The sequence below is a fragment of the Chiloscyllium punctatum genome, chromosome 6, assembly GCF_047496795.1.
Source record: "Chiloscyllium punctatum isolate Juve2018m chromosome 6, sChiPun1.3, whole genome shotgun sequence".
Taxonomy (NCBI): domain Eukaryota; kingdom Metazoa; phylum Chordata; class Chondrichthyes; order Orectolobiformes; family Hemiscylliidae; genus Chiloscyllium; species Chiloscyllium punctatum.
Window position 1 is genome coordinate 130875613 of NC_092744.1, and position 17287 is coordinate 130892899.

Genomic DNA, 17287 nt, shown 5'->3' on the forward strand with positions numbered 1-17287 from the left:
CTGAGAGTGTAATGTCTTTCATTGCTGTTGCTGATTGAATGAGCCACCAACTTGCGAACTGCTCCAAAACATGATTCAGGATCTCTGGTGCCAATTCTCGCACGTTGAATAACGACAGACACCTTCCAAATGAGGTCTTTCAGAGACGACTTTGGGATACATTTGACGGACAGATTAGTTCAGGAATCCGTGGTGCATTGTGACACCAGCGCATCGGCTTCTTCCCGATCTTTGAACCGGGTCGCCTGCGCAAGGAATGCAAATGCGGTAATGCTTTTCGTGGAAGGATCAGAAGGGGGTAACTACACTCTCAAACAGAATATCATATGATCAGAACCAGGTAGGAGAAAAACTTTGCAATGCTTTGCACTGTTAGTAAATGGAACTGCATTGCATTTCACGACGAGAGCAGATTTGTTTAAGCAAACTCGAAGGAAGGTTTGCAGATGGGAAAGCAAGCAAGTCAGCTCCGTTCTTGTCCATGTAAAAGGCTGCAGTTGAAGAACAAAGCTGTTTCTGCCCAGTTTCGAACTGGGGACCTTTCGCGTGTGAGGCGAACGTGATGACCACTACACTACAGAAACAGGCCTCTGCCGTCTCAGCTGGGGCTCAGTGGCATCCAGCACTGAAACCTGAAGCCATTCTACCTTTCACCTTTCTGTTTCCATGAGCTCGTTGTTGAAAGGGGACTTGTTTAAATTTGGCTATGTGCTGAGCATGGACGTGATACACCGAAGTATCTGTTTCCACGTGGTGTACTCCAATAACGTTGTGTTGCTCACACCTGCTTTAAAGAATTACGTTTTTGCAGAGCTTACCGTCGCAGTCTGTGGCAAAATCATTTAGTCTGTTCGACTGCTCACGGGAAAGGTAGTATTGTGAAACACTGCAGAAACGAACGACATCCTTACTTTTGCTCCGACTGACCATACTCCGTGAAAGTTTCCCAGATTCTCAGTTGAGCATTTTTGCAGCTGGAAGTTACCTCAGAAACCCTGTTAATTCGTAATGTATTGAGCGAATCGCAAAACAGAAAGCATTTAACACGGAACACAAACAAAACTGGAAAACCAAATGCATTTTCAGAAACAGCGAGCATGAATGCTTAATGTGAGACAGTCCGGGGGCATGAGCCATAAAGTAATCACACAACTAACAACGGGGCAATTCCAAACTACTCTTTCAAACATCCCGGAGCCTGAGTGCACCACCACTTCCCAGACAATGCTGCAAAGCGACAAAGAAAGAACATAACAAGAATGGGCCATAAAAAGTGAATTTCACCAATCGCAGTCTCGATTAGATTACCTTTCCCTTCCGATGTCTCCAGGGCGGAAATGAAGAAAGTGGGAGAAATTCAATAACATATGACATCGAAATAGATTGGAACGATTTTCTCATTGGCCAGAAAACCGAATGACGGCGGGTCGAGTCACCGTAGGACTCTGTTTCGCAACAGCGATGAAATAACAGTCTCCATTCGGTTCCAGTAAAAGCTCAACTTGCCTGGAACAGAAAGCAACAGTAGAGCTGCTAGCGATTTTCCCCGCGGGAGGCGAACACGATCACGACAGAACAGGCACTTTGGAAAATTCGGCACTTTCCCACACCGCAGTCAATTCCCCGGGAAGCAAACCCATTTTTCTTCTATTTTAAACAGAAATGCAGCAGGGATCGAAAAAGCATTTTAACAAGCTGTGCCGATGGAGCTGTTCAGAGAAAATGGCAGCGGCGGGTTTCGAACGCACGCCTCTGTCGAGACTGGAGCCTTAGTTCAGCACCTTAGACCGCACGGCCACACTACCAACACGCCCAGCCCGCCATTTTCTTGCAATTCCAATTGTGCTCCTGCATAACAACAGATGCAAACTCACGTGAAAGGGGTTCAATGATCCCTCTCCGACTCGCACAGCTGCTCGGATGTGCCCGTCTGCAATATCAATTTCTCAGCAGATAATGACAGCCCATCAATCCAGACAAAAATCACTGGTAAGCTGAGTCTATCTTCTCAGACTGGATTCAGCTACAAATGTATCTGTGAGTGCGTGAGAATATATGATCGGTTATGATTGGGTCAAATTACCATCAGCTGCTTGACATTACAGCAATTCGGATTCTTGCTTTGCTAAATGATTTCACCCATTGCTCGAAACAGGACAACTTTCACGTTTACACGGAACATGAAACACACGGACTACAGGGAAAATGCACAAAGCTGAGCAGGCCGTGTCCCAAATCATACCGTGCAGCATAGTTTCAGTCACTGTGTCTGTTTTGCAGAATAAGGTTCCCAAAGAAAGTTCCACCCTAAAACCGGAGGTCGCATTCCAATCCGAGAACGACAGATTGCATCGTGAGGAAGGTCTGACCTCGGGGCCGGTTCGAGATGCCACTTTCCTTGCCTTTTACCTTCACCGTGCAATTTGCTGCAGAGATGTTCACACCTGGACATGAGCCTCATGGATACCAACTGAGTTGGAAACCTGTGTGGGAATCGATGAGAAGCGACTCAATAGAGTTTAACAAATTCCATGGTGCTTTTTAGAAATGCAGTTTCTTTTCACCTCAATCTAAAAGGCAGTTTCTGAACATAGTAACAGAAGTCAAAAGGTAATTACCTCACCTCACCCCCACTCCGGAAGAGGTGCTAACTGCCCTTGATTGCTTTTTGTTCACAATGTGAAGAGCTCTCACGCCTGAGTCACCTTCACGTGTCTGGTTGCTGAGTGAATCACAAAGAAGGAGTTTCACCAGAGCTGCAACTGCCACACTTCCCCAGTCGCCCTCCCGTTTACATTTTCCTGCTCGTCAGTGATTTCAAGAAAACCAAATGGATGCGATGTCATTCTGTAGTCTCTCTGTCGATTCCTCCGTTTCAGTTCCAACGTGGCTTAGATCTCGGGGCGCACCTTAATACTAGCGACGCTATGAAAGCACAGATCCAGAGGTTCCTCTGAGATTGTAATTTCTTTCATTGCTGTTGCTGATTGAATGAGCCACAAACGTGAGAACTGATCCAAAACATGATTCAGGATCTCTGGTGCCAATTCTCGGACGTTGAATAACGACAGACACCTTCCAAATGAGGTCTTTCAGAGACGACTTTGGGATACATTTGACAGACAGATTAGCTCAGGAATCCGTGGTGCATTGGGACACCAGCGCATCGGTTTCTTCCCTGTCTTTGAAGCGGGTTGCCTGCGCAAGGAATGCAAATGCGGTAATGCTTTTCGTGGAAGGATCAGAAGGGGGTAACTACACTCTCAAACAGAATGGCATATGATCAGAACCAGGTTGGAGAAAAACTTTACAATGCTTTGCACTGTTAGTAAATGGAACTGCATTGCATTTCACTACGAGAGCAGATTTGTTTAAGCAAACTCGAAGGCAGGTTTGCAGATGGGAAAGCAAGCAAGTCAGCTCCGTTCTTGCCCATCCAAAAGTCTACAGTTAAAGGACAAAGCAGTTTCTGCCCAGTTTCGAACTGGGGACCTTTCGCGTGTTAGGCGAACGTGATGACCACTACACTACAGAAACAGGCCGCAGCCGTCCCCTCTGGGGCTCAGTGACATTCAGCACTGAAAGTTGAAGCCATTCCACCTTTCACCTTTCTATATCCATGAGCTCGTTGTTTAATGGGACTTGTTTAAATTTGGCTATGTGCTGAGCATGGACGAGATACATCAAAGTATCTGTTTCCACGTGGTGTACCCCAATAACGTTGTGTTGCTCACACCTGCTTTAAAGAATTACGTTTTTGCGGAGCTTACCGTCGCAGTCTGTGGCAAAATCATTTCCTCTGTTCGACTGCTCACGGGAAAGGTCGTATTGTGAAACAGTGCAGAAACGAGCGACATCCTTACTTTTGCTCCGACTGACCATACTCCGTGAAAGTTTCCCAGATTCTCAGTTGAGGATTTTTGCAGCTGGAAGTTACCTCAGAAACCCTGTTAATTCGTAATGTATTGAGCGAATCGCAAAACAGAAAGCATTTAACACGGAACACAAACAAAACTGGAAAACCAAATGCATTTTCAGACACAGCGAGCATGAATGCTAAATGTGAGACAGTCCGGGGGCATGAGCCATAAAGTAATCACTCAACTAACAACAGGGCAATTCCAAATTACTCTTTCAAACATACTGGAGCCTGAGTGCACCACCACTTCCCAGACATTGCTGCAAAGCGACAAAGAAAGAACATAATAATAATGGGCCATAAAAAGTGAATTTCACCAATCGCAGTCTCGATTAGATTACCTTTCCCTTCCGATGTCTCCAGGACGGAAATGAAGAAAGTGGGAGAAATTCAATAACATATGAAATCGAAATAGATTGGAACGATTTTCTCATTGGCCAGAAAACCGAATGTCGGCGAGTCGAGTCACCGGAGGACTCTGTTTCGCAACAGCGATGAAATAACAGTCTCCATTCGGTTCCAGTAAAAGCTCAACTTGCCTGGAACAGAAAGCAACAGTAGAGCTGCTTGCGATTTTTCCGCGCGGGAGTCGAACACGCGAGCACAGACACTTTGGAAAATTCGCCACTTTCACAAACCGCAGTCAAATCCCCGGGAAGCAAACCCATTTTTCTTCTATTTTAAACAGAAATGCAGCAGGGATCGAAAAAGCATTTTAACAAGCTGCGCCGATGGAGCTGTTCAGAGGAAATGGCAGCGGTGGGATTCGAACGCACGCCTCTGTCGAGACTGGAGCCTTAATCCAGCGCCTTAGACCGCTCGGCCACACTACCAACACGCCCAGCCCGCCATTTTCTTGCAATTCCAATTGTGCTCCTGCATAACAACAGATGCAAACTCACGTGAAAAGGGTTCGATGATCCCTCTCCGACTCGCACAGCTGCTCGGATGTGCCCGTCTGCAATATCAATTTCTCAGCAGATAATGACAGCCCATCAATCCAGACAAAAATCACTGGTAAGCTGAGTCTATCTTCTCAGACTGGATTCAGCTACAAATGTATCTGTGAGTGCGTGAGAATATATGATCGGTTATGATTGGGTCAAATTACCATCAGCTGCTTGACATTACTGCAATTCGGATTCTTGCTTTGCTTAATGATTTCACCCATTGCTCGAAACAGGACAACTTTCACGTTTACACGGAACATGAAACACACCGGACTACAGGGAAAATGCACAAAGCTGAGCAGGCCGTGTCCCTAATCATACCGTGCAGCATAGTTTCAGTCACTGTGTCTGTTTTGCAGAATAAGGTTCCCAAAGAAAGTTCCACCCTAAAACCAGAGGTCGCATTCCAATCCGAGAACGACAGATTGCATCGTGAGGAAGGTCTGACCTCGGGGCCGGTTCGACATGCCACTTTCCTTGCCTTTTACCTTCACCGTGCAATTTGCTGCAGAGATGTTCACACCTGGACATGAGCCTCATGGATACCAACTGAGTTGGAAACCTGTGTGGGAATCGATGAGAAGCGACTCAATAGAGTTTAACAAATTCCATGGTGCTTTTTAGAAATGCAGTTTCTTTTCACCTCAATCTAAAAGGCAGTTTCTGAACATAGTAACAGAAGTCAAAAGGTAATTACCTCACCTCACCCCCACTCCGGAAGAGGTGCTAACTGCCCTTGATTGCTTTTTGTTCACAATGTGAAGAGCTCTCACGCCTGAGTCACCTTCACGTGTCTGGTTGCTGAGTGAATCACAAAGAAGGAGTTTCACCAGAGCTGCAACTGCCACACTTCCCCAGTCGCCCTCCCGTTTACATTTTCCTGCTCGTCAGTGATTTCAAGAAAACCAAATGGATGCGATGTCATTCTGTAGTCTCTCTGTCGATTCCTCCGTTTCAGTTCCAACGTGGCTTAGATCTCGGGGCGCACCTTAATACTAGCGACGCTATGAAAGCACAGATCCAGAGGTTCCTCTGAGATTGTAATTTCTTTCATTGCTGTTGCTGATTGAATGAGCCACAAACGTGAGAACTGATCCAAAACATGATTCAGGATCTCTGGTGCCAATTCTCGGACGTTGAATAACGACAGACACCTTCCAAATGAGGTCTTTCAGAGACGACTTTGGGATACATTTGACAGACAGATTAGCTCAGGAATCCGTGGTGCATTGGGACACCAGCGCATCGGTTTCTTCCCTGTCTTTGAAGCGGGTTGCCTGCGCAAGGAATGCAAATGCGGTAATGCTTTTCGTGGAAGGATCAGAAGGGGGTAACTACACTCTCAAACAGAATGGCATATGATCAGAACCAGGTTGGAGAAAAACTTTACAATGCTTTGCACTGTTAGTAAATGGAACTGCATTGCATTTCACTACGAGAGCAGATTTGTTTAAGCAAACTCGAAGGCAGGTTTGCAGATGGGAAAGCAAGCAAGTCAGCTCCGTTCTTGCCCATCCAAAAGTCTACAGTTAAAGGACAAAGCAGTTTCTGCCCAGTTTCGAACTGGGGACCTTTCGCGTGTTAGGCGAACGTGATGACCACTACACTACAGAAACAGGCCGCAGCCGTCCCCTCTGGGGCTCAGTGACATTCAGCACTGAAAGTTGAAGCCATTCCACCTTTCACCTTTCTATATCCATGAGCTCGTTGTTTAATGGGACTTGTTTAAATTTGGCTATGTGCTGAGCATGGACGAGATACATCAAAGTATCTGTTTCCACGTGGTGTACCCCAATAACGTTGTGTTGCTCACACCTGCTTTAAAGAATTACGTTTTTGCGGAGCTTACCGTCGCAGTCTGTGGCAAAATCATTTCCTCTGTTCGACTGCTCACGGGAAAGGTCGTATTGTGAAACAGTGCAGAAACGAGCGACATCCTTACTTTTGCTCCGACTGACCATACTCCGTGAAAGTTTCCCAGATTCTCAGTTGAGGATTTTTGCAGCTGGAAGTTACCTCAGAAACCCTGTTAATTCGTAATGTATTGAGCGAATCGCAAAACAGAAAGCATTTAACACGGAACACAAACAAAACTGGAAAACCAAATGCATTTTCAGACACAGCGAGCATGAATGCTAAATGTGAGACAGTCCGGGGGCATGAGCCATAAAGTAATCACTCAACTAACAACAGGGCAATTCCAAACTACTCTTTCAAACATACTGGAGCCTGAGTGCACCACCACTTCCCAGACATTGCTGCAAAGCGACAAAGAAAGAACATAATAATAATGGGCCATAAAAAGTGAATTTCACCAATCGCAGTCTCGATTAGATTACCTTTCCCTTCCGATGTCTCCAGGACGGAAATGAAGAAAGTGGGAGAAATTCAATAACATATGAAATCGAAATAGATTGGAACGATTTTCTCATTGGCCAGAAAACCGAATGTCGGCGAGTCGAGTCACCGGAGGACTCTGTTTCGCAACAGCGATGAAATAACAGTCTCCATTCGGTTCCAGTAAAAGCTCAACTTGCCTGGAACAGAAAGCAACAGTAGAGCTGCTTGCGATTTTTCCGCGCGGGAGTCGAACACGCGAGCACAGACACTTTGGAAAATTCGCCACTTTCACAAACCGCAGTCAAATCCCCGGGAAGCAAACCCATTTTTCTTCTATTTTAAACAGAAATGCAGCAGGGATCGAAAAAGCATTTTAACAAGCTGCGCCGATGGAGCTGTTCAGAGGAAATGGCAGCGGTGGGATTCGAACGCACGCCTCTGTCGAGACTGGAGCCTTAATCCAGCGCCTTAGACCGCTCGGCCACACTACCAACACGCCCAGCCCGCCATTTTCTTGCAATTCCAATTGTGCTCCTGCATAACAACAGATGCAAACTCACGTGAAAAGGGTTCGATGATCCCTCTCCGACTCGCACAGCTGCTCGGATGTGCCCGTCTGCAATATCAATTTCTCAGCAGATAATGACAGCCCATCAATCCAGACAAAAATCACTGGTAAGCTGAGTCTATCTTCTCAGACTGGATTCAGCTACAAATGTATCTGTGAGTGCGTGAGAATATATGATCGGTTATGATTGGGTCAAATTACCATCAGCTGCTTGACATTACTGCAATTCGGATTCTTGCTTTGCTTAATGATTTCACCCATTGCTCGAAACAGGACAACTTTCACGTTTACACGGAACATGAAACACACCGGACTACAGGGAAAATGCACAAAGCTGAGCAGGCCGTGTCCCTAATCATACCGTGCAGCATAGTTTCAGTCACTGTGTCTGTTTTGCAGAATAAGGTTCCCAAAGAAAGTTCCACCCTAAAACCAGAGGTCGCATTCCAATCCGAGAACGACAGATTGCATCGTGAGGAAGGTCTGACCTCGGGGCCGGTTCGAGATGCCACTTTCCTTGCCTTTTACCTTCACCGTGCAATTTGCTGCAGAGATGTTCACACCTGGACATGAGCCTCATGGATACCAACTGAGTTGGAAACCTGTGTGGGAATCGATGAGAAGCGACTCAATAGAGTTTAACAAATTCCATGGTGCTTTTTAGAAATGCAGTTTCTTTTCACCTCAATCTAAAAGGCAGTTTCTGAACATAGTAACAGAAGTCAAAAGGTAATTACCTCACCTCACCCCCACTCCGGAAGAGGTGCTAACTGCCCTTGATTGCTTTTTGTTCACAATGTGAAGAGCTCTCACGCCTGAGTCACCTTCACGTGTCTGGTTGCTGAGTGAATCACAAAGAAGGAGTTTCACCAGAGCTGCAACTGCCACACTTCCCCAGTCGCCCTCCCGTTTACATTTTCCTGCTCGTCAGTGATTTCAAGAAAACCAAATGGATGCGATGTCATTCTGTAGTCTCTCTGTCGATTCCTCCGTTTCAGTTCCAACGTGGCTTAGATCTCGGGGCGCACCTTAATACTAGCGACGCTATGAAAGCACAGATCCAGAGGTTCCTCTGAGATTGTAATTTCTTTCATTGCTGTTGCTGATTGAATGAGCCACAAACGTGAGAACTGATCCAAAACATGATTCAGGATCTCTGGTGCCAATTCTCGGACGTTGAATAACGACAGACACCTTCCAAATGAGGTCTTTCAGAGACGACTTTGGGATACATTTGACAGACAGATTAGCTCAGGAATCCGTGGTGCATTGTGACACCAGCGCATCGGCTTCTTCCCTGTCTTTGAACCGGGTTGCCTGCGCAAGGAATGCAAATGCGGTAATGCTTTTCGTGGAAGGATCAGAAGGGGGTAACTACACTCTCAAACAGAATGGCATATGATCAGAACCAGGTTGGAGAAAAACTTTACAATGCTTTGCAATGTTAGTAAATGGAACTGCATTGCATTTCACTACGAGAGCAGATTTGTTTAAGCAAACTCGAAGGCAGGTTTGCAGATGGGAAAGCAAGCAAGTCAGCTCCGTTCTTGTCCATGCAAAAGTCTACGGTTAAAGGACAAAGCAGTTTCTGCCCAGTCTCGAACTGGGGACTTTTCGCGTGCAAGGCGAACTTGATGACCACTACACTACAGAGACAGGCCACGGCCGTCCTTGCTGGGGCTCAGTGACATCCAGCACTGAAAGTTGAAGCCATTCTACCTTTCACCTTTCTGGATCCATGAGCTCGTTGTTTGATGGGACTTGTTTAAATTTGGCTTTGTGCTGAGCATGGACGAGATACATCGAAGTATCTGTTTACACGTGGTGTACCCCAATAACGTTGTGTTGCTCACACCTGCTTTAAAGAATTACGTTTTTGCGGAGCTTACCGTCGCAGTCTGTGGCAAAATCATTTAGTCTGTTCGACTGCTCACGGGAAAGGTAGTATTGTGAAACACTGCAGAAACGAACGACATCCTTACTTTTGCTCCGACTGACCATACTCCGTGAAAGTTTCCCAGATTCTCAGTTGAGCATTTTTGCAGCTGGAAGTTACCTCAGAAACCCTGTTAATTCGTAATGTATTGAGCGAATCGCAAAACAGAAAGCATTTAACACGGAACACAAACAAAACTGGAAAACCAAATGCATTTTCAGAAACAGCGAGCATGAATGCTTAATGTGAGACAGTCCGGGGGCATGAGCCATAAAGTAATCACACAACTAACAACGGGGCAATTCCAAACTACTCTTTCAAACATCCCGGAGCCTGAGTGCACCACCACTTCCCAGACAATGCTGCAAAGCGACAAAGAAAGAACATAACAAGAATGGGCCATAAAAAGTGAATTTCACCAATCGCAGTCTCGATTAGATTACCTTTCCCTTCCGATGTCTCCAGGGCGGAAATGAAGAAAGTGGGAGAAATTCAATAACATATGACATCGAAATAGATTGGAACGATTTTCTCATTGGCCAGAAAACCGAATGACGGCGGGTCGAGTCACCGTAGGACTCTGTTTCGCAACAGCGATGAAATAACAGTCTCCATTCGGTTCCAGTAAAAGCTCAACTTGCCTGGAACAGAAAGCAACAGTAGAGCTGCTAGCGATTTTCCCCGCGGGAGGCGAACACGATCACGACAGAACAGGCACTTTGGAAAATTCGGCACTTTCCCACACCGCAGTCAATTCCCCGGGAAGCAAACCCATTTTTCTTCTATTTTAAACAGAAATGCAGCAGGGATCGAAAAAGCATTTTAACAAGCTGTGCCGATGGAGCTGTTCAGAGAAAATGGCAGCGGCGGGTTTCGAACGCACGCCTCTGTCGAGACTGGAGCCTTAGTTCAGCACCTTAGACCGCACGGCCACACTACCAACACGCCCAGCCCGCCATTTTCTTGCAATTCCAATTGTGCTCCTGCATAACAACAGATGCAAACTCACGTGAAAGGGGTTCGATGATCCCTCTCCGACTCGCACAGCTGCTCGGATGTGCCCGTCTGCAATATCAATTTCTCAGCAGATAATGACAGCCCATCAATCCAGACAAAAATCACTGGTAAGCTGAGTCTATCTTCTCAGACTGGATTCAGCTACAAATGTATCTGTGAGTGCGTGAGAATATATGATCGGTTATGATTGGGTCAAATTACCATCAGCTGCTTGACATTACAGCAATTCGGATTCTTGCTTTGCTAAATGATTTCACCCATTGCTCGAAACAGGACAACTTTCACGTTTACACGGAACATGAAACACACGGACTACAGGGAAAATGCACAAAGCTGAGCAGGCCGTGTCCCAAATCATACCGTGCAGCATAGTTTCAGTCACTGTGTCTGTTTTGCAGAATAAGGTTCCCAAAGAAAGTTCCACCCTAAAACCGGAGGTCGCATTCCAATCCGAGAACGACAGATTGCATCGTGAGGAAGGTCTGACCTCGGGGCCGGTTCGAGATGCCACTTTCCTTGCCTTTTACCTTCACCGTGCAATTTGCTGCAGAGATGTTCACACCTGGACATGAGCCTCATGGATACCAACTGAGTTGGAAACCTGTGTGGGAATCGATGAGAAGCGACTCAATAGAGTTTAACAAATTCCATGGTGCTTTTTAGAAATGCAGTTTCTTTTCACCTCAATCTAAAAGGCAGTTTCTGAACATAGTAACAGAAGTCAAAAGGTAATTACCTCACCTCACCCCCACTCCGGAAGAGGTGCTAACTGCCCTTGATTGCTTTTTGTTCACAATGTGAAGAGCTCTCACGCCTGAGTCACCTTCACGTGTCTGGTTGCTGAGTGAATCACAAAGAAGGAGTTTCACCAGAGCTGCAACTGCCACACTTCCCCAGTCGCCCTCCCGTTTACATTTTCCTGCTCGTCAGTGATTTCAAGAAAACCAAATGGATGCGATGTCATTCTGTAGTCTCTCTGTCGATTCCTCCGTTTCAGTTCCAACGTGGCTTAGATCTCGGGGCGCACCTTAATACTAGCGACGCTATGAAAGCACAGATCCAGAGGTTCCTCTGAGATTGTAATTTCTTTCATTGCTGTTGCTGATTGAATGAGCCACAAACGTGAGAACTGATCCAAAACATGATTCAGGATCTCTGGTGCCAATTCTCGGACGTTGAATAACGACAGACACCTTCCAAATGAGGTCTTTCAGAGACGACTTTGGGATACATTTGACAGACAGATTAGCTCAGGAATCCGTGGTGCATTGGGACACCAGCGCATCGGTTTCTTCCCTGTCTTTGAAGCGGGTTGCCTGCGCAAGGAATGCAAATGCGGTAATGCTTTTCGTGGAAGGATCAGAAGGGGGTAACTACACTCTCAAACAGAATGGCATATGATCAGAACCAGGTTGGAGAAAAACTTTACAATGCTTTGCACTGTTAGTAAATGGAACTGCATTGCATTTCACTACGAGAGCAGATTTGTTTAAGCAAACTCGAAGGCAGGTTTGCAGATGGGAAAGCAAGCAAGTCAGCTCCGTTCTTGCCCATCCAAAAGTCTACAGTTAAAGGACAAAGCAGTTTCTGCCCAGTTTCGAACTGGGGACCTTTCGCGTGTTAGGCGAACGTGATGACCACTACACTACAGAAACAGGCCGCAGCCGTCCCCTCTGGGGCTCAGTGACATTCAGCACTGAAAGTTGAAGCCATTCCACCTTTCACCTTTCTATATCCATGAGCTCGTTGTTTAATGGGACTTGTTTAAATTTGGCTATGTGCTGAGCATGGACGAGATACATCAAAGTATCTGTTTCCACGTGGTGTACCCCAATAACGTTGTGTTGCTCACACCTGCTTTAAAGAATTACGTTTTTGCGGAGCTTACCGTCGCAGTCTGTGGCAAAATCATTTCCTCTGTTCGACTGCTCACGGGAAAGGTCGTATTGTGAAACAGTGCAGAAACGAGCGACATCCTTACTTTTGCTCCGACTGACCATACTCCGTGAAAGTTTCCCAGATTCTCAGTTGAGGATTTTTGCAGCTGGAAGTTACCTCAGAAACCCTGTTAATTCGTAATGTATTGAGCGAATCGCAAAACAGAAAGCATTTAACACGGAACACAAACAAAACTGGAAAACCAAATGCATTTTCAGACACAGCGAGCATGAATGCTAAATGTGAGACAGTCCGGGGGCATGAGCCATAAAGTAATCACTCAACTAACAACAGGGCAATTCCAAATTACTCTTTCAAACATACTGGAGCCTGAGTGCACCACCACTTCCCAGACATTGCTGCAAAGCGACAAAGAAAGAACATAATAATAATGGGCCATAAAAAGTGAATTTCACCAATCGCAGTCTCGATTAGATTACCTTTCCCTTCCGATGTCTCCAGGACGGAAATGAAGAAAGTGGGAGAAATTCAATAACATATGAAATCGAAATAGATTGGAACGATTTTCTCATTGGCCAGAAAACCGAATGTCGGCGAGTCGAGTCACCGGAGGACTCTGTTTCGCAACAGCGATGAAATAACAGTCTCCATTCGGTTCCAGTAAAAGCTCAACTTGCCTGGAACAGAAAGCAACAGTAGAGCTGCTTGCGATTTTTCCGCGCGGGAGTCGAACACGCGAGCACAGACACTTTGGAAAATTCGCCACTTTCACAAACCGCAGTCAAATCCCCGGGAAGCAAACCCATTTTTCTTCTATTTTAAACAGAAATGCAGCAGGGATCGAAAAAGCATTTTAACAAGCTGCGCCGATGGAGCTGTTCAGAGGAAATGGCAGCGGTGGGATTCGAACGCACGCCTCTGTCGAGACTGGAGCCTTAATCCAGCGCCTTAGACCGCTCGGCCACACTACCAACACGCCCAGCCCGCCATTTTCTTGCAATTCCAATTGTGCTCCTGCATAACAACAGATGCAAACTCACGTGAAAAGGGTTCGATGATCCCTCTCCGACTCGCACAGCTGCTCGGATGTGCCCGTCTGCAATATCAATTTCTCAGCAGATAATGACAGCCCATCAATCCAGACAAAAATCACTGGTAAGCTGAGTCTATCTTCTCAGACTGGATTCAGCTACAAATGTATCTGTGAGTGCGTGAGAATATATGATCGGTTATGATTGGGTCAAATTACCATCAGCTGCTTGACATTACTGCAATTCGGATTCTTGCTTTGCTTAATGATTTCACCCATTGCTCGAAACAGGACAACTTTCACGTTTACACGGAACATGAAACACACCGGACTACAGGGAAAATGCACAAAGCTGAGCAGGCCGTGTCCCTAATCATACCGTGCAGCATAGTTTCAGTCACTGTGTCTGTTTTGCAGAATAAGGTTCCCAAAGAAAGTTCCACCCTAAAACCAGAGGTCGCATTCCAATCCGAGAACGACAGATTGCATCGTGAGGAAGGTCTGACCTCGGGGCCGGTTCGAGATGCCACTTTCCTTGCCTTTTACCTTCACCGTGCAATTTGCTGCAGAGATGTTCACACCTGGACATGAGCCTCATGGATACCAACTGAGTTGGAAACCTGTGTGGGAATCGATGAGAAGCGACTCAATAGAGTTTAACAAATTCCATGGTGCTTTTTAGAAATGCAGTTTCTTTTCACCTCAATCTAAAAGGCAGTTTCTGAACATAGTAACAGAAGTCAAAAGGTAATTACCTCACCTCACCCCCACTCCGGAAGAGGTGCTAACTGCCCTTGATTGCTTTTTGTTCACAATGTGAAGAGCTCTCACGCCTGAGTCACCTTCACGTGTCTGGTTGCTGAGTGAATCACAAAGAAGGAGTTTCACCAGAGCTGCAACTGCCACACTTCCCCAGTCGCCCTCCCGTTTACATTTTCCTGCTCGTCAGTGATTTCAAGAAAACCAAATGGATGCGATGTCATTCTGTAGTCTCTCTGTCGATTCCTCCGTTTCAGTTCCAACGTGGCTTAGATCTCGGGGCGCACCTTAATACTAGCGACGCTATGAAAGCACAGATCCAGAGGTTCCTCTGAGATTGTAATTTCTTTCATTGCTGTTGCTGATTGAATGAGCCACAAACGTGAGAACTGATCCAAAACATGATTCAGGATCTCTGGTGCCAATTCTCGGACGTTGAATAACGACAGACACCTTCCAAATGAGGTCTTTCAGAGACGACTTTGGGATACATTTGACAGACAGATTAGCTCAGGAATCCGTGGTGCATTGGGACACCAGCGCATCGGTTTCTTCCCTGTCTTTGAAGCGGGTTGCCTGCGCAAGGAATGCAAATGCGGTAATGCTTTTCGTGGAAGGATCAGAAGGGGGTAACTACACTCTCAAACAGAATGGCATATGATCAGAACCAGGTTGGAGAAAAACTTTACAATGCTTTGCACTGTTAGTAAATGGAACTGCATTGCATTTCACTACGAGAGCAGATTTGTTTAAGCAAACTCGAAGGCAGGTTTGCAGATGGGAAAGCAAGCAAGTCAGCTCCGTTCTTGCCCATCCAAAAGTCTACAGTTAAAGGACAAAGCAGTTTCTGCCCAGTTTCGAACTGGGGACCTTTCGCGTGTTAGGCGAACGTGATGACCACTACACTACAGAAACAGGCCGCAGCCGTCCCCTCTGGGGCTCAGTGACATTCAGCACTGAAAGTTGAAGCCATTCCACCTTTCACCTTTCTATATCCATGAGCTCGTTGTTTAATGGGACTTGTTTAAATTTGGCTATGTGCTGAGCATGGACGAGATACATCAAAGTATCTGTTTCCACGTGGTGTACCCCAATAACGTTGTGTTGCTCACACCTGCTTTAAAGAATTACGTTTTTGCGGAGCTTACCGTCGCAGTCTGTGGCAAAATCATTTCCTCTGTTCGACTGCTCACGGGAAAGGTCGTATTGTGAAACAGTGCAGAAACGAGCGACATCCTTACTTTTGCTCCGACTGACCATACTCCGTGAAAGTTTCCCAGATTCTCAGTTGAGGATTTTTGCAGCTGGAAGTTACCTCAGAAACCCTGTTAATTCGTAATGTATTGAGCGAATCGCAAAACAGAAAGCATTTAACACGGAACACAAACAAAACTGGAAAACCAAATGCATTTTCAGACACAGCGAGCATGAATGCTAAATGTGAGACAGTCCGGGGGCATGAGCCATAAAGTAATCACTCAACTAACAACAGGGCAATTCCAAACTACTCTTTCAAACATACTGGAGCCTGAGTGCACCACCACTTCCCAGACATTGCTGCAAAGCGACAAAGAAAGAACATAATAATAATGGGCCATAAAAAGTGAATTTCACCAATCGCAGTCTCGATTAGATTACCTTTCCCTTCCGATGTCTCCAGGACGGAAATGAAGAAAGTGGGAGAAATTCAATAACATATGAAATCGAAATAGATTGGAACGATTTTCTCATTGGCCAGAAAACCGAATGTCGGCGAGTCGAGTCACCGGAGGACTCTGTTTCGCAACAGCGATGAAATAACAGTCTCCATTCGGTTCCAGTAAAAGCTCAACTTGCCTGGAACAGAAAGCAACAGTAGAGCTGCTTGCGATTTTTCCGCGCGGGAGTCGAACACGCGAGCACAGACACTTTGGAAAATTCGCCACTTTCACAAACCGCAGTCAAATCCCCGGGAAGCAAACCCATTTTTCTTCTATTTTAAACAGAAATGCAGCAGGGATCGAAAAAGCATTTTAACAAGCTGCGCCGATGGAGCTGTTCAGAGGAAATGGCAGCGGTGGGATTCGAACGCACGCCTCTGTCGAGACTGGAGCCTTAATCCAGCGCCTTAGACCGCTCGGCCACACTACCAACACGCCCAGCCCGCCATTTTCTTGCAATTCCAATTGTGCTCCTGCATAACAACAGATGCAAACTCACGTGAAAAGGGTTCGATGATCCCTCTCCGACTCGCACAGCTGCTCGGATGTGCCCGTCTGCAATATCAATTTCTCAGCAGATAATGACAGCCCATCAATCCAGACAAAAATCACTGGTAAGCTGAGTCTATCTTCTCAGACTGGATTCAGCTACAAATGTATCTGTGAGTGCGTGAGAATATATGATCGGTTATGATTGGGTCAAATTACCATCAGCTGCTTGACATTACTGCAATTCGGATTCTTGCTTTGCTTAATGATTTCACCCATTGCTCGAAACAGGACAACTTTCACGTTTACACGGAACATGAAACACACCGGACTACAGGGAAAATGCACAAAGCTGAGCAGGCCGTGTCCCTAATCATACCGTGCAGCATAGTTTCAGTCACTGTGTCTGTTTTGCAGAATAAGGTTCCCAAAGAAAGTTCCACCCTAAAACCAGAGGTCGCATTCCAATCCGAGAACGACAGATTGCATCGTGAGGAAGGTCTGACCTCGGGGCCGGTTCGAGATGCCACTTTCCTTGCCTTTTACCTTCACCGTGCAATTTGCTGCAGAGATGTTCACACCTGGACATGAGCCTCATGGATACCAACTGAGTTGGAAACCTGTGTGGGAATCGATGAGAAGCGACTCAATAGAGTTTAACAAATTCCATGGTGCTTTTT

General features: G+C 46.1%; 5 non-coding genes across 5 annotated transcripts; all 5 read right to left on the reverse strand.

The window, feature by feature from the left end:
- Positions 1-511: 511 nt before the first annotated feature.
- On the reverse strand, positions 512-584 carry trnav-cac (transfer RNA valine (anticodon CAC)). Its single transcript has one exon. It is a non-coding gene; the product is annotated as a tRNA-Val (tRNA).
- Positions 585-3464: 2880 nt separating this feature from the next.
- Positions 3465-3537, reverse strand: trnav-aac (transfer RNA valine (anticodon AAC)). Its single transcript has one exon. It is a non-coding gene; the product is annotated as a tRNA-Val (tRNA).
- Positions 3538-6412: 2875 nt separating this feature from the next.
- trnav-aac (transfer RNA valine (anticodon AAC)) lies at positions 6413-6485 on the reverse strand. The gene has a single exon. It is a non-coding gene; the product is annotated as a tRNA-Val (tRNA).
- A 5827-nt stretch (positions 6486-12312) lies between these two features.
- trnav-aac (transfer RNA valine (anticodon AAC)) lies at positions 12313-12385 on the reverse strand. Its single transcript has one exon. It is a non-coding gene; the product is annotated as a tRNA-Val (tRNA).
- Positions 12386-15260: 2875 nt separating this feature from the next.
- On the reverse strand, positions 15261-15333 carry trnav-aac (transfer RNA valine (anticodon AAC)). Its single transcript has one exon. It is a non-coding gene; the product is annotated as a tRNA-Val (tRNA).
- Between the last annotated feature and the right edge of the window lie 1954 nt (positions 15334-17287).